This window comes from Adiantum capillus-veneris, chromosome 7 (assembly GCF_014529385.1).
Source record: "Adiantum capillus-veneris isolate H3 chromosome 7, ASM1452938v2, whole genome shotgun sequence".
In the NCBI taxonomy this organism is placed as follows: Eukaryota; Viridiplantae; Streptophyta; class Polypodiopsida; order Polypodiales; family Pteridaceae; genus Adiantum; species Adiantum capillus-veneris.
This window is the reverse complement of record NC_140937.1, coordinates 85,557,242-85,575,714: the sequence shown is the minus strand read 5'-3', so window position 1 is coordinate 85,575,714 and position 18,473 is coordinate 85,557,242.

Genomic DNA, 18,473 nt, shown 5'->3' with positions numbered 1-18,473 from the left:
TGTTCTTTAATTTAAGGGGAATCATTATCAATTTTGTTGTGGTTCACGACTACATGTTAGCGAGCTAAATTGACTGTTTTGAGTGCTTTAATGGTTTTTTTTAAAACATTTCAACCATACGAGAGTGCTCATAAACCATAGGGCAACCTTTTTGGTATGTTCTATTGTAGTTTTCATGACCTTGATCATGATACATTGTGATTTTGGTACTTTGTCAGATTGCGAGCGGGCTTGTTAGGATAGTGCCCCTAGGTGTCTTAGACCTCCTCCTAAAGTTTCGTTACATTTCGACTTCGTTTCAGTGCCAAAATGGCGTGATGTTCGAGAGCGGTGACATAGGACATAGATAGGTTGCTAGATTCAAGAGTGCTAGATTTGTTAGTGTTAGAAATGGCTTTGTTCCATAAGTTCACTTCTTGAGGTTGACACCCCCAAAGACTCTATGTGCCCCATCCGAATCGCTTCCCTGAGTATTGATATTGCCAGATAGCTATGCTACTGACGTCCACTGTGGCAACCCACTAACATTGGTGCCACTGCCAAGGATAGTGATCCTTAGGTGGTGAGTGATTTAGTTGTAGCTTTTACTTTCAAGACCTTTGATTTTGATTTTCCATTCCGTTTACACTTTAGTAGTCAGGCAGCTAGACACGGGGTGTAGTGCTTGGTAGACTGTAGAAGTTGGGGACTTACTAGATCTATTCTTGAGAGGCATACGGAGTTGTGAGTGAGATACAAAAGCATTTCATTTTGCATTTTTTTTTATGCTTTGAAAGTATTGTTCCATCATCCGTTTTACTTTCAATTTTGTACCATTTGTTTGTTGTTATTCCTAGAATTCATTCCGGTACTTAGTAGTAGGTTAGGTAACATCCAAAACCATCAAATTGGGATGAAAAGTTCAAGGATTTTTTTTTTGCCAAAACCATATTTTGGTGAAAAAGACCATAAACTCTAAAAGTTTGGAAATTTGATGGTCAAATCTCAAAAGGTGATCTAAACCCAAAAATGAGTGCAAAAATGGGTTAAACAAACCAGGAAGAGTCAACCCTAAAAAGTTTCATGCCATTTGGTGTAGGAACATGGATTGCGATTCATGTCTCCCTGTGACTTTTTGAGCAAGGGCTGATACCATTGGGTCCAACGTGGTTCTAGATCACTAACTATACACTTTTGGTGAGAAATTGACACAAAAAACTCATCAAATTAAGAAATTGGAGCAAAAGGCACAAAAACCATGGAAATTTGGACCTTTTTGACTTCTTTGATATCCAAATCCAAAAATAAGTGAAAATCTAATATCTATAGAGTGCAAGCATACAATTGACTAAATTTTTATATTCAAATGTGGTCAAACATGGATCATGATCCGTGTCCCCTTTGACCATTTGGAGCTAAGTTTTGAGTAGTGAGTAGGTGACAACATTTGGGAAAACTTTTGCAAAGGGCACCATAGGAAAAAAACTCCAAAAAGTTTACCAAATCATCAAAAGACCAATTGCTAATCAAAAACCACACGGCACGCACAACAAATTGCTTTTGATCCACAAAAAATTTCCAGATCCAAAAATAAGTGGTAGAGTAGAGTACTCATACTGCATGTAATCATCAAGCCGGGTCCAAATTTGATGGAACATGGATTGCGATCCATGTCCCCTTTCTAATTGTTTGGATAGAGACCATATAGACTTAAAGCAAAGAAAAATACCAACAAAATATCCAAAAGCAAGATAGTCAAAAGTCTCCAAGAAGTGGTTCAAAATACGGCAAAAGTCATTCAAGGCAAAAAACTGGCAAATAGACCTAGGTTTTGACTTTTAGGTGACCTAAAGTGATCCAAATTACATAAAAATCATAAATCGGGGATCAAGGGACTGAGGAGACCTGTGTATCAAGTTTTAGTGCCTTTTGACACAAAGGTACATGGATCGTGATCCATGTCTCCCTATCACAGATTGAACCCAGATTCATACCAAAGCTAGATCTAGTCCCTAGAAGCATAGTGGTCCGTTCGAAATTCAATTTGGATTTGAAATGTGTAAATTGCAAGCTAAATAATATTTTCTTTCGAAAGTGCGATAAAACTTTGCTTGGTTGAGATTTTTGACTATCAGAGTGGCTATAGACTTATAGCCACAAAGTGATTTTTGTATAGGTTGTGGAAATTAGAGTTTGCAGCTATGATTGCCTTCCATTGGAAGATTGAATGCAACCTAAAAGGTAACAAGTCAGGTTTTTGCAAGCATAATTTCATGATATACTTGTGATCATGCAAGTTATATCAAAATAGAAATCCTATTTACAGAGACCAATCAAGTCACGCTGCTTCGAAGGTGGAGAGAGCTAGCGGGGAATGAGGGTAGGGAAGAGGAAGAAGAAACATTCCATAGGAGAAAGAAATAGTTCCTCACTTATCACTCTTCTTGCTAGCATACATAATAGCATAGTAATGAAGATGGCCCGAAGATCGCAAGCTTAACACTAGTCCTGTAAAAAATCAGCCACTTTTGTGGCTTTTTGAGACGTTTGTAAAAAAATTCTCGACACTATGTAGTTATCTAAATAGAAAATGGTTTCAGGGAATTATGACCAACGCTCAATATGAGTTGATAAAAAATAGTACATAGCTAAATGAAGGTTTGAAGGTGTCTTTCCATTGCCATCTCCAACAACTAATTTGTGCGGATGGATTATTTTTTTATATTTTCTTTTGAAATTAAATCAAACCATTGTTAAGCAGGCCCAAACTTCTTTGAAAAATCCCTCAATAGGTATGTGATAGATGTACCAAGATTTTTTAACCCATATACAAAGACTGTCGACATTTTTTACCTCTCCAAGTTAAGTGTTGAAGTGCAGTTTTACGTAAAATTTACTAATTTTAGAAAAGTAAGTTTTTTTTTTTTTGAGCTTTTCATGTAGATTGTGTATTTAGAAACATTTTTCATATCTTGCATCCATAATCAAGAAATTTCATGAAATTTTGATGTCATATACAAAAGTTATGTTTCATTTACTAGAATCCTGATGTGTGCCATTTTTGTGGCTTCAACCACTTTTGTGGCTCATTACAAGTCTAGTGTTAAGCGTTGAAGCTAATGGCTCTTGGTTGGATTTTTAATGGTTAGCTCCATTAGCTAACCTTGCTCTTTGATGTATCATCTCTCATTTGGGCCCTTTTACCATTGGCCGTGTGTCGAGATAGACCCGAAAGCACATGTCTATATTCTAACCCTTGTTCATGTCTATTCTCCCACATTAAATGCTCAGTTTAATATGAGAAAATCATTTGGGTTGGTTAGATATTATATTTTTATGACATCTGCATACTATAGACGCTTCATAGCTACATTCTCCCAAATAGCACGACCACTATATGACTTGACCAAGCAGGCGAGCAATGCTAGCAACCGAGGCAGGGAACAAGGGAGTAGTGGTAGCAACACGGACGGGGCGTAGTAATCATTGTCCCTTTGTATAAATTTTGAATAAAAAATTACAATGTATAAAGCCTTGAGAAAATAGAAAGTTTGTGATTTTGAGACAATGTATGAACGCCACAGAATGTCTTTGTATTAATCATTTTGGGATATACATCTTGGGTGCACTCATTACGTGCACAAGGTTTGTGACCTAGCCTCCAGTTGAAGCAATCAAGTGAAGTGTATTTGAGAGGGACTCCTTGCACAATGTTGTTTTCTCCTTGCGTCTTGGAATCTGAGGAAAACAAGGTGTTAGTATCTATAAATATAAGGCATTGAAGACAAGTGATTTTTTTCCATTTAGTTACTATCTTTCTATTGTAGAGACTGAATGCATACACTTGTGATAGCAGTGGCAGTTCTTCATATGTAAGATCTACCCTAATCTGTGCAAGAGTTGTACTTGACATTGTGTCCATCACAGTAAAAGTAGACTCTCTCAAAAATAGATCTCCATTGCTAAAGGTTTGTTCTCATAGTTAGACTCTATATCTTGGTCAGGTTGGTCAGGTGGAATAAGCTGCTCACTAAGAAATGATATCTAAAATAGTAAAATGATACTATGAAATTTTTAAAGCTTATAATGTACTTGCAAATTAGGACTTCTTTTGCACAATACAAATTTTTCCCTCCGTCTATTTCCTATCCCAATTATCATCTAAAAAGTCCAAACAGCTCTCAGACTTGCAAATGAACATTGTTGTGGTAGTTCTTATTTGCGCATCAAAGAAGAAATCTACAAACACTTCAATAGGCATAAATAGAGTGAGCCTAACAATCTTTGTAGCAATTGAATATTTGAGGGACTTCTATATATCCTGAAACAACCTATTTCCGAAGCTTTCACTAGTTTGGGACGACGGCAAAGACCAATCCTTGTTGTCAAATGATGGAAGTGGCAAATGAGTCAAATGAACCCAGGCATACGATATTTGGGGTTCCAAATATGACATATCATAAAGAAATATTCCATTATAAGCAAGCTCCTTGTGCGATCTTCCTCGGTACATTTGCTCACCAATAAATGCATGGAAAGCATCAAAAATCCCAATTATGCTCTCAACGGGTTGCCAGTCCATCCTGTTCGATGGATAAATATCTGCACCATGTCAAACATAATATCAACCATAAGCCTTTGGAGATAAATATGCATTGAATGAGATATATGCTTAAAATACCATACAATTGGGTCAATGACGTGGAAAACTAGGAGGAGATGTTTGCAACCTTAAGTCTGCGTGTTGGAAAGCATGTTGTATGAGGACCTCTTCCACATGCTTGCTTTGTTCAAACACTTTAAACTCTTCAACTTGACACTTGAAAGCCTCCACAAAATCATTGCGTTGCCTCCTCTTCCTCCTCCTCATCTGCAATAGTACCCACATCCCAATAGTTATTCTAGATGGTATCCACGACTGATCATCTGTAATATAACTATTAAAAATTATAACAGAGTCAATTGTAGTGCTATGCCTTTGAGGGTTAGTCATGGTGTACACTAGAACAGACAATAGAGTCAACAAAAATATGAAAAAGGGAAGACAATTTTGAGAGGAAAGTAGAGCTACCCAAAGTTACATTTGGGTGGGAACATAGATACTCAATGGAGCCTTCAATGCAAGTTTTGAAATTCTTCGACACAAAGTTAGTATGGTTTATGATATTTATGCTTTGAGAGTGTGACATTGTATAATTTAAATAACAAAATTTTTGGTTTTCCTTATTTTCTCAACAAGTTTCACTCTAAAATACCGATTTTCAACGTAAAGTTAGCCTCTTTCTCATTGGTCAAGCGCCACTCTCTCTCTAGAACTAAAAGGCCCAAAGTGGGTCCAAAGTACTCCTAATGGCGTTCTTGAATAGTGTACTTCTTGTAATGTGAGGGTACACTTATTCCGTCTTTCCGTGATTCTTCCCCATTTCCATTGTCACTTCCCACTTTTGTTATCCAAACCTCTTTCATTGTTAATTTTAGATCATTGTATTTATTCTTCTGTTTAACCTTGGTCCATTTAGGTTCACTAACAACATCCCCACCCATTGAGGCATTTTTAGCAGGTTTCTTGATGGTCATTCTTTTGGTTCTGGTTTGTTTGGCTGAGAAGGTGTTGTCGCCTTTCTAGTTACCTTGTTTTTTATGTAGTCATGGGATCCCACTAGTCTCAAGTAAGTCTGTTTCCCCTCGATATGTGGCATTGGATTGTTTCTCATTCCTCTTAATGTTCCTTCGTTCTTGTAATGTCATTCTCTTTTGGGTTTTTGATTTGGAAAGAATTTTTTATGTTTTGTTTCAAGATCACTCTCATGACCTTCTGATTTTTCATCATCTACACTAAGCTCCAGGTATCTGTGTGTGTCAAGGGAGTCAAAATAACATTCATCACTTGATTCCGTGTTTTTCTCCAAGGTGCGGTATAGATCACTTTGCAAGGTAATATCTCTAATAGAAATTTCATCACGGATGCACAAACATTGCATTTTGATGTCAACTCCTTGTACTTTACCAGTTTCCGTTGTTTCTTGATGTTTTTTGCTTGGATTCACTCTAATCATGCATAAAGGGAACTAATTCTAGGCCATTTTCATCACAAAACTTGGTGGGTGTGCTCTCATTGACACACACATCTAATGTGGCCAAGATAAGTGTCGACTCTAAGGACTCCATTCTCTCTTCAAGAAAAGGCTCAGGTACATAGTCTGAATCTTCAAATGATCTCGCTTTCTTGCTCTCTTCTTTGAAAAAATTGTCAGAGTCAGAGGCTCCATACATCCATAGGTGAGCTTTAGTGTTCAACTATGTAGGTACTTCACACTATATAGCAATTGCAAAATCAAAATCCTCTATGCGTGTTCTTTGTACATCTTTGTAACTGTGATCGTTTAAGTTGATGTGGGTAGTGGTCTCCATGTGGTGCAAGTAGATATAATCTAAGTTGCTTTTATACACCCATATATCAAAAATTGTATGTATATTTTGGTTATATACGTTGTATACCTGTCACGGCTAGGGACTTGCTACGCGCCGTGTGCGAGCCACAAAGGCTCCTAGCACACAGTCATACAAAAGACAAGCTCACAAGGAAGAATGGTGTGTCACTCACCTTCCTGCGTAGTTGCGAATGAAGGATTCGCGCGCCGCGAAAAAGAGGGAGACGCCGCTACGCCGTGCTCAACCGCCTCGCCGCCGTCGTGCCGCCGCAACGCTCGATCACACACACACACTCTCACTCTCTCTCTCTCTCTCTCTCTCTCTCTCTCTCTCTCTCTCTCTCTCTCTCTCTCTCTCTCTCTCTCTCTCTCTCTCTCTCTCACACGTACACACACACACACACAAGGAGATGGTGAAGGAGAAGGTGGAGATGGAGCAAGAGCGGCTTCTATTGCGCAATGAGAGAATGAGTAAAAATTAGGTTTAGTGGCTTTTATAGGAGCTCACCCCATTCACACTTGGGCGCCCATACTTAGCCAACTAACTCCTTGAATATTCCAGTTAGAGTGCGCTTGTCATCGGCGATCACCCTTACCCTGTTCCTATTGGTCCAACAAGCCCGGTACCTGACTCTAAATAATACAACGTTTATAGATCATAGGGTGTCCGTGTGCCGTGAGGGTTAACATGCCCCCCTTCCTGATGTAGATTCCGTCCTCGGAAGCTATCCAGTTGAAGCTCGTTCGTCGAGATGGAAGAGCAGTCGACATGGATGTGTGTAGCCTTCTTCAATCACTGCAAAATCAAACAACATTGCCACAGTAATTTTCTCATATACAATTAAAAATCATATGCAATAGACAGACAAATTGATTGGTAACAGAATTTTAGACAATTTGTCAGCAATAAACATTAAATTGCAATATAATCAAATGCATAAACAGATGTAAAGGTAAAAAATTAAACAAGTCCGGGGTCGTTAATTTAACGGTCGAAAGGCACTAGAGCTCGACTATTAATACCATGGGTAACTTCTCAATTTTCTCTGGTCAATTAAGTTGTTTAATCGCGAGAGCCAAGTATTTGATGTTCGAGGGCTGACTAGAGGCTATACCTAGAAGACCTTGTAGTTAAGCTACGATAAAAGGAATTTCTCATGAAATCATCGCCTAACTGATTACCTTTTCTTTGACCCCCCAAAGTCTTTCACATTGATTCAATTTTGATGTGTGTGCTTATTTTGTATGCCTTGGGTTTTTTGCTTTTCAAGGAAAAGCGCCCACACTGGGAACCTCTAGGGCTCTAGTACCATAGGCGATACATGTGAGTGAAGTACCAATTTAAGCAGGGATTTCTCTTCCAGCTTAAAATTTTACATTGTGGCACTTTGATTTTTTGTTTGTTTGTTTTGACTTTGGGGGGTCATATAACATTGTTACCCTCCCCAGGCTCATCACATTAGTAAACTCCCTTTATAATACTTAAGCTAAAGGTCAATAGGGTTAAGCCCACTAGAAAGTCCTAGTACATTTCACACAATGCTGCCTAAATCGGATTAAGAACCTAAGTAACCATTGCGTATTAGGAAGGCATTCCCCATGGTATTAAGAGAAGATTTCTAATACCTAGCTTGGTCAAACTAGCTTAGTCGGACTGCTTGATTTTTAAACCTAAACAAGTGATTATGACAAAACATTACATTGAATTAAATGTTTGATACTAAGCAAATGCGCTGAATATTATGCTACCAATCACATTCAAAGCAGACAAACATGGATGCAAAAAGATAAGGGCAATGCGAATGGGCATAAAACACCTGTTTGTGTTGATGGTCGCGCTTGATTTGAAGTGTGAACGAGAGAAAGATTCCATGAAGGTCCAAATCCTATCAATAGCAACACGCTCCTGTACACACTAGGAAACAAAAGGAATACCTCCAGGAGGCACATTAGTGGAAAAAGGTACCAACACTTATTGAACACAACAAAAAACATGAGGAACCCTAACCTAATTATTTGCACTCCCCCTAAAGAGTCAAGGGAATAGGATATTGTAGAGGTTGGGGGGAAACCCTAAGGCTAAACCCCTATCCTCGTCGTCGAGATAAACAGTCATCATCCATGAGACCATATGTGCCATCCGTGTAGTCATGTAAATTTTCTTCTTCATCATAGGTGCCCATGTTTACTAAGAAGGTCACTAGACGCCTATAGTCATCTTGGTCAAAAGGGTAGGCTTGTGCAATGGGAGAAACGCTCTCTACTAAGTATGGATCAGACGTGGTCAAGAGACGTATCAGCCATTCTAACTCCTCAAAATTCCTCTCACATGCTAGTGTACCTATCAAATCCCATTCACATGCAAGCACTGGAAAGACCATGTGAAACATTTGTGAAAAGTAACGAAGGTACCTCTCACCCAAGGCAGGAGTGGATGACTCTAGCATACTAGCCATATCTGTACACGCAAATAGATGACGGTTAGAGTGAAAATATTACAAGGGTCGTGTTCTTGTGCATAATTTGTTTTTATTATTTTTTGTTATGGCTCTTGCTCTTTTACTTTTTTTTCTTGTTTTTGTGAGTATAAGGCTTTATATATACATTCCCTAAGATTGGAGATTGAGAGGTCAGGGAGGAAGGCTGAGAGGGAAGCAAGTGAATGACGGATGTCAGCAAACACTCCCCCCTTCCTTGGGTAGATCATACTTTTTGGAATGATGTCGTCACCTTTTGAAACCAATTGTTCCAAGTTGTTATAGGTAAAGGCTTTAACCAATAGTTTTCGATCACCCTATGTGTTTCATCTAGTTGCAAGGGTGGTAAGGTACTCTCCCATGATTTTATTTGCAACATTGTTGGAGGTGGTGAATATACAACGGGAGGTGCAAACTCTTTCTTGCTTGTATGGATATGTACAATGGTAGGTGGAGGTTGTGTCGAAGCTTCTATTTCCGTATAGGAACTACATGAAGAGCAAGAAGCTTCATTTGCTTTTCCTGTTCCTAAGCTAGGTGGAACAAATCGTTCTTTCTTTGGTACCCAAACTAGCTCTGGAGCAGGTGTGTCGCATTCCGTGATTTTTTCCTTTCCACGATTTTCAATTTGTTTTGGAGCCACAGGATTGGGTTTACATGGGCCAGGTGACAGGTAAGAGTACAATTTACGTTTGGGCACCCAGATTTGATCATTTCCTTTATAGTATCCTTGGCTTTTAATAGTCGTTTAGGAATCTAGCGCCACGTTTTCTTACATTTCTTGGAGCGAGTGGGACGTTTCTTACGAGGCTTCCGTTTTTTAGCATCATCCATGGTTACTAAAGAAGCTTTAGGGACCCACTTGTATGCTTTCTTTGTTATATTAGGATGGTTCTTGTGTGTCTCAAGCTTTCTTTCAACTACATCAGTTGAAGATCTAGAGAGTTGGGCTATGGGGACGTATGGTTCAACCTCCTGGACATGCAATGTCTTGGGTTTTATTTCCTTAGGCAATATCTCAGGGACTATGGCTTGAGTGGTAGGGATAAGAGTTGGTTTTTGCGTTGTGACACCCCCAGTCCCCCAATCAATAGTGCATTTGGTGGCTATCATCCACGTGCGTCCTAGGTTTATATTACCCTCCATAGTTCTAGTAGGCATGACCAAAAAGTCTTGAGCTACAATTCCATTGTCATAACTGACAGAAGTGTGCCAGATTCCAAAAACCGTAGTTTTTTTCTTGTTGACACCCTTGACTTGGATAATACTCTCAGATAGAGGTGGCTTCCCTAACTGACACCACACCCCATAGGATAGCAGATTATATTTAGCACCCGTGTCCAATAAGGCATTATATAGCACTTTTCCATAGGCACTATTTAACTCAATAGGGTATCGTAGAGGTGTGTCAGAGTCCAACCAATCCTCTTCGATTTCCATGTGGAATGCATTTGTGACTCCAAGGTTAGCCTCTCGTTTTTGTCTTATACGTTGTTGTCGCTCCTCAGCCTCAGCTTGAGCTTGTATCTTCTTTAACTCGGTTTGTGCTTTGGCGGCCTTCTTTTGATGAATGGCCCGTAGTTCTTCTTGGCTTAAAGGATCATAATATCTTTTGAATTTACTCCCATTGAGGAATCCAATGGTTTCAACTCCATCAAGAGTTTCCACACGAAGGGTACCTTGTGGGGTAATTTCACATACTCTATATGGTCCTTTACCAGCATATTTCAACTTTTTCTTCTCTTTACGCACTCCATACATAAGGACTTTATCACCAACTTTGATGTCCTTGTCCTTCACATGGCGATCAAACCACTTCTTTCTCCTATCCTTTTCCACAAGAGAATTTTGCACAGCCAACTGTCTCTCTTCATCTAGTTTTTCTAAGATATACAAACGCTCGGTTAAGGGGTTACCATTCCATCCTTCTTGCGAAGCTACCCTAAGACTAGGAATGACAAACTCCCAAGGCATAACCGCTTCTTGGCCGTATACCATTTTGAATGGCGTACAATTAATAGCCACTTTATAAGCAGTACGATAAGCCCATAGAGCAGATGTCAACTTCAAATCCCAATCAGTGCGATGAGCTTCTACCGTCTTGGTTAAAATAGAGATTAGAGTCTTGTTGGTGCTCTCGGCTTGTCCATTAGCTTGCGGGTAATAAGGTGTAGACTTATGGTGGGATATCATAAAGGTCGTGGTAAGCTCTCTTATTACCTCATTTATAAAATGGGTACCATTATCACTAACAATTTCAAAAGGGCAACCAAATCTTGTGATAATGTTCTCAAAAAGAAACTTAGCTGTTGTCCTCGCGTCAGCTTTTTGTGAAGCCTTAGCTTCAGCACACTTTGTTACATAGTCCGTAGCAACTAGAATATATCAAGATTGAGTGTTGCGAGCTGCGGGACTAATTGGACCTACAATGTCTAAGCCCCATTTTTCAAATGGTTGGGTTACTTTAATAGGATGTAAGGGCATTCTGTCTTTGCGCTGTGTGGTCTTGTAACGTTGGCACTCATCACACCCTTTTGTAAAAAGTGATGCATCCTTAAATAAAGTTGGCCACCAATAGCCTGATTGCAACACCTTTCTAGCAGTCAGGTCTCCTGAAAAATGTCCTCCTGCTATGCCCATATGTGCTTCTTGCAAGATATACAAATATTCATCCTCGCGGGCACAATGCCTAAGAATATCGTCCTTGCCTAGTCTATACAGTGTGTAACATTTAATGGCCTAAAATCTTATGTGTAGCGGAAATTAGCATGAACATAGTGAGCATTTCATTAGAGTTGATTCCTAATGAGAATTACAAGAGTGCTTGGGTGGAGAGAGCAACAAAAAGCATAACACCTAGTTAGATAGCATCGACAATACTTTCAAAAGAGAGAGCAATTAAGCTATTGACAACAGTTGAGGACCGGATTTGCATGGAGCCGGTCCCCCCTCCAAAAGGCTTTGTATTATGGTTTCTCCCATCAAGAGAGACATTGTACAATACAATTCTTTGTGTTCCTTCAAGACGAGCTAGTGCAATGAAGATGGAAGCTTCATACACCAAGCAAAACACTTAATCAAACACAACTTGAATTATCCCCGTTCTCAGACCCAAGACCTCACACACCTTCGAAGATGGTGAGAGCTAGCAGGGTATGAGAGTAGATTGAGAGGAAAAAGAAGTATCTTACGAGAAAGAAGTACATCTCCTCACATAATCACTCATATTAGCATAGCTTAGCTTAGTAATTAGCTTGGTAGAGAAGATGAGCATGCATTGAAGCTTGGCTCTTGGTTGGATTTGCATCCACATGCCAAGAGAGTGTTGATGTAGGCTTCTATCTCACAAGCTTGGAGTAGGTGATGAGCTCTCCATTAAAGCTTGGGAGGAGATAGAGTATTTTCCCTTCACACATGGTCAAGTGTGAGAGTGTTGATGTATCAATGCCAAGCAAAAATCAGCCCCCTCTCTCTCTTGGGCGAGCCCTAGCTGCTAAGTTAGTCTAGCTTTTGCCTCATTGGACCTCCCCAGGTCAAGCCAATAGGGATTAAGCAGCATAAGTGATAGCCTTCTGACATGTGTCCCCCTTTCCCCTTTTGTGAGAGCTTTAGATAATTAAATAATTAAACTAAACTCTCATTGGACCCCTTTGCCTCCTGGCCAATAGGAATCAGGCAAGCCATGGGGCTCCTGAATGCTCATTGGACCCCTTGGGAGACTGCCCAATAGTCTTCTAGGACACTTAATTCTTATTGGTTTCTTTTATTAAATGTTTTTAAATTAATTAAACTAGATTCACTCTAGCCTAATTCTCATTGGTCCACTTCAAGGGTCTTCCAATAGGAATTGGGCATACCTTGTGGGCATCTGGCCTAGGGAGCTGACATGTGTCCCTCATTCCCTTTGTGTAAAGGGAGCCTGTGTGTGTGTGTGTGGCTTTCTCTCTCATCCCCTAGCTTTGGGGCTCGCCCCCTCCCATGTAGGGATGTAGAAAGACTTTTTGGGCACACACTAAGCATCCAATTTTCCCTAAGGTTGACCTTTGGACACAACCTTTGAATTTTGGAACCTTAGCATTTTGGAAGTCTTAATGGGCTGAACCTTAGGGTCTTTTTAGCCCGTTGTTTCACATGGCTCTTTTGCAGATGGCCCCCCCTTTGGATCCCTATTTTCCCTCCTTTGGATCCCTACTGTGGCCGGTCTGCTAACTTAACCAATATTCTAGCTTTTTCTCCCTTGGCACTTCCCCACATTAAATGATCAGTTTAATATGAGAAAATCATTTAGGAGAATTAGATATTGATTATTATGACATTACCTCTCTCTTGAAATCATAGTCGTCCTCGACTATGGTGTAGAGAAGATAAAGCATATGCATGAGTCCTTTTCTTAGCGGGTAGAGGATCCCTATGTTACCCTACGACATCATTCCATAATGGATGACTAGTCCATTTGGCGCTTGAGAGCCTGAGGCTGCCGCAAGCATGTCTGCACATTAGTCCTATCAATCTTCCATAGTAGAGTGACAAGCTCTACTTGGTGTTCGGGAGACGTCGTCTCCGCAAACTTGATCTAAGCATGCATACTACTTCATTTTTGTGCACAAATAAAGAAAAAGAGAGTCTTATAAGACAAAAATTTTTGTTCATTTTTAACATTTTGTACATTTGCTTACTCTTGGGAAGCATTGTAAGCATTGACAAGGTTTAGGTTATCCTTTAATTGTATGCCTTGCATCCATCTAGCATCTTCAAAAGGATAATTCTTAAACTTAATAAGATATCGTCGGATAGTCTTACCGCCTCTTAATACCTTGTCTTCATGTCGGAGAATGGACTCGGGCTGCAGCACCTCCTCGTGGTCCTCGATCTCCGGTGGGTCTTCAATAGTTGGTTCTTGAGGTGGCTCTCCTTTGTAAGGCTTTAAGAGGCTCACATGAAAAGCATTGTGTATAAGCCAATGATTGGGCAACTTAAGTTGATAGGCCATCTCATTGATTGGCCTAAGAATCTGGAAGGGACCATAGTACCTTTTTGCTAGTTTAGCATAGTACTTTTGGTGGCCCGTAGGATTCTTGCCCGTCGTGTGCCTTAATCGAGCCTTGGGAAACTTTAACAAGACCCAATCGTTTTCTTTAAAGGCTTGGGCTCTTCTGTGCTTGTCAGCAGCAGCCTTTTGCCTTTGCTGTGAGATAGAGATAGCATCCTTAATCTTTTGGAAAGATTCTTGTAGGTCTCGGCTATACTCATCTGCAGCGAAGATCTTCCCATGTACCTTAAGTAGCAAGGGACTTTTTGATCTTCCCTCAATTACCTCGAAAGGTGCTTTTCCTGTAGAAGTATGTACAGTGTTATTGTAAGCATACTCTACTAAGGGTAAGTACTTCTCCCATTGGGATCTTTGATCTACTTCCGTTACATAGGCTTTTAGTAGATCGAGAATAGTTAGGTTAGCTATTTCACTTTGGCCATCAGTTTGTGGATGATAGGCCGAAGAGAAGTTTAGCCTTGTTCCTAAATTCTCAAAGAGACCCTTCCAGAAATTACTGGTCATTCTAGGATCTCTATCCGACACTATGGACATTGGCAAGCCATGGTACTTGAAAATTTGCGAAATGAAGAGGGTTGCCATTTGATGGGCTTTGATAGTCTTTTTGACAGGTATAAAATGAGCTTGTTTACTGAACCTGTCTACTATCGTCCATATTCCCGTATTCCCATGGATAGACTTAGGCAATCCAAAGATAAAATCCATGGATATGCTCTCCCATGGTGAATTAGGGATTGGCAAGGGTTGAAGCAATCCAAGTTGCTTCCCTCTATCAAATTTTGTCTTTTGACATACCACACATTTGGAAACATACTCATGTATGTTCACTTTCATGGTAGGCCAATAGAAATATGTTTCAATTCCCTTTAGGGTAGACTGAATCCCTCTATGCCCCGCATATGGGGGAGCATGAGATTCATACATTACTTTCTCACGTAGTGAGTTAGTAACGCATAGTCTATTGCCATAGAGAAGATAGCCATCTTGTAAAGTAAATGGTTCTTCTTTCTTCCCTAAGGCAAGGGCTGAAATCACATCTCTAAAATCGGGATCAATAGCATACTCATCTATCATTAAAGATAGATCATTGTGAGTTGCTATGGAAACCGCATTCACTCTCGGTCGTCTTGAGAGTGCATCGGCTACTTGATTATGCTTGCCAGCAATGTGAGCAATATGAAAATGAAATTGCGAAAGGAAATTTGCCCACCTCATTTGTTTGTCGGAGAGCTTGGTCTGCGTCATGAAGTACTTAAGACTTTGGTGATCCGTTCGCAGAATGAAAGGAGTCCCCAATAAATAGTGCTTCCATGAGTCTAAGGCATGTAGAACTGCAAGGAGTTCTTTTTCGTATATGCCTAGAGCTTGCTCAACAGGGTCGAGCCTTCGACTCTCATAGCCTATGGCGTGCCCTTCTTGGAGCAAAACAGCCCCAAGGCAATCACCACAAGCATCACATTGGACCTCAAATGGTTTTGAGAGATCCGGTAGTGTAAGCACAGGTTGAGAGATAAGCTTTTCTTTAAGCTTTTCGAAAGCATTGTTCTCCTTAGCAGACCACGTATACCTAACATTTTTCTTTGTTAGGTCATGTAATGGTCCCGCAATTTGTGAGAACTTTTCTATGAAGCGTCTATAGTATGCACACATACCTATAAAGCTTCTTAGTTCATGAAGATTCCTTGGTTAGGCCATCCTTTTATTACCTCTAACTTGGATGGATCCATTTGGATTCCATCTTGAGAGATAATGTGACCTAAATATTGAATCTCTTGCAAGAAAAATTCACTTTTCTTTCGATTAACATAAAGTTTATTCTCTCTTAAAACTTGAAATATTACCTGGAGGTGTTGCTTATGTTCCTCTAATGAATTAGAGTAGATGATAATATCATCAAAGAACACTCCAGTGAAGGTTCGATGAGGTCTGAACAGCTTCTCCATCAAGCGGTTAAATGTGGCTGGTGCATTAGTCAAGCCAAAAGGCATGACAATGTATTCGTAAAGACCAAATGTAGTACGAAATGCGGTCTTTACAATGTCTTGATCAACTATCCTTATTTGATGATAGCCACTTTTTAGGTCAATCCTACTGAAGTAGGTCGATCCTTGTAGCTTATCAAATAGGTCTTCTACCCGTGGAACGGGAAACCTATTCTTGATAGTGATCCTATTTAGTGCTCTATAGTCGACACACATACGATATGTGCCGTCTTTCTTTTGCACTAATAGCACATGTGAGCAAAATGGAGATGAGCTAGGCCTAACCATGCCCTTCTCAATTAGCTCATGCACTTGCCGCATAATCTCCTCTTGTTGAGCTTGAGAAACTCTATAAGGAGGTTTGTTAGGCGGTGAACTTCCTGGAAGAAGTTCAATTGCATGGTCGTCATTACCTCGTTTAGGAGGTAGCTCAGAAGGGATGTCGTCAATAAAGACATCTTGAAACCCCTTGAGAAAATTGGATAACTCTAATTCCTTTTGGTTGCTTTTATTTTCTTTTGCTAAAGCATTAGGTTCATTTTGAGAATCTTTAACAAAAATCATGTACACGGAAATAGAGCTCTTTATTGACTTGTTGAAAGCTGGTGTATGTACAATGGGGATGGTGTTACCCATCTCCCTAGCATCTATATACATGTCCTTTTCCCTGAACTTAAAGGAGATTCTCCTTTCAGGAAATTTAACATGGGCAGCCAGACGGTCAAACCATGGTGCCCCTAGGATTACATCCTCATGCTTGAGAGGAGAGATAAAGAAATCCTCTTTGTCCACATAGACTTGGACATGAAGCCTCAATTTCCCGATTAAGGGAGTGACTGAAGCTTCTTGCCCCTTGAAGGCACTGTCTGCGGGTAGGATATCTCCCATCTCGTAGGATTGTATGCCTAGCTTGGTGGCTAACTCCATAGATATGAAATTGTGAGTAGAACCAGGGTCAAAGAGAATAAAAGCATCATGTTCTCTTACCTTTCCCCAAGCATGGCATAGAGGAGATCCTTTGTGGTGAGTTTGGTGAATCTCCTCCTCTTGGATTTCAACCAAAGAAGCTCTAGGAGGATCTTGGCGGTTGTTCTTTTGGGGACAAGCGCGGTACGCATGCCCTTGTTCGCCGCACTTGAAACACCGGTTATCTTTACGATAACGCTCAAGCTCTTCAGGAGAGAGTTTATTCTTTCCTTTGTAAACTCCCTTCTCTTTAGCTTTGTTGGAATTGCCCTTAGGAGACTTTTGGACATTGTCCTTCCCCTTAGGCTCATCGGAACCTTTGTTTTCCGGGGGCTTATTATTTCTTTTACCCCTCGTTTGGAAATTGATTCGCGAGGCCACCATAGTATGGTGTATTACCGCCGATATGGTACGTGGCCTTTGGGAGTTGACATACTCCGCCATTTCTTCGGTTAAGCCCGCACAAAATTGTTGCTTTTGCTCTCCAAAATCCAACTTTTTGAAGACAGTGGCTTTGAGTTGTAGGTCCCAAAACTTGTCTACATATTTGTGGATGGATTCATTGGGGGAGAGCTTTAAGCTTCGCCATTCGGTGAGTACTTTGTCTTTGGCATCGGTGGCCAAAAACTACTTCATAATGGAAGCTCTTAAAGCCTTCCATGTTCGTGGAGCTTCACCGTTGGCTCGTAGGCTAGACCACCATTGTCTGGCGGACTTTTGAAAGTGCATAGCTACATGGCGTAGCTTAGAGGACTCCGTGAAGCCCTCATCTCCAAACGCCGCATCGAATTGCTGGATAAAGGCCAAAACTTTGTCTGTAGCACCGAAGGTGCCATCATAGGTAAGGAAAGAGATGCTCTTCCCTCCCTCTTTGAATTTCTTCAGCTTGGACGACCTCTTCCATGCGGCATAGGATTTCCTATGGCCTCTTCTTTTTGATGGTTCAAAAGTTCCACCATCACTTTCTTCAGAAGATGAAGAATTTGAAGAAGGTGGAGAAGAGGGTGACCTCTTTCTCGCCTTTTTCTTGTCTTGATCTTTGTCGTCTTCACCATAGCTTTCATAAGAGGAAGAGGATAAAGAAGATGGAGAAGAGGGTGTCCTCTTTCTCGCCTTTTTCTTCTCTTGCTTTTTATCATCCCTCTTTGAATTATAGCGTGGAGAAGAGTGTGATGGTCTTCTCCGCTTTGGTGGTGATGGAGAGCGTTTAGCCCGCCGTCTTCGTGGAGCCATCTCCGCCGAGGTGGCGGGAGACTCGCCTGTTTCTCGTTCCTTCGGTGGAGGCTCTTGAGTTCTCCTTTGGGAAGGAGATGCATCATCAAGAAGTAAGTTCTTGAGCCCTTCATATGGATTCTCTTCTTCTTCCCAAATCGGAGAGAGACCTCTTTTGGTAGTCTCACAAGGAGGCTTCCTAGGTGTTCTCTCGTCATGGTGATGAGCTTGGAGAATCCCGTGAGCACGGAGCTGCCGTTGCACTTCACTTTGGAGAGATGGATTGCCCATGGCTTGTTGAAGCCTAGAAACAAGATAATTAACAAGCATTGAAGCATCATTAGTAGCTTGCTCATGAGCAAAATCAAAGTTATCA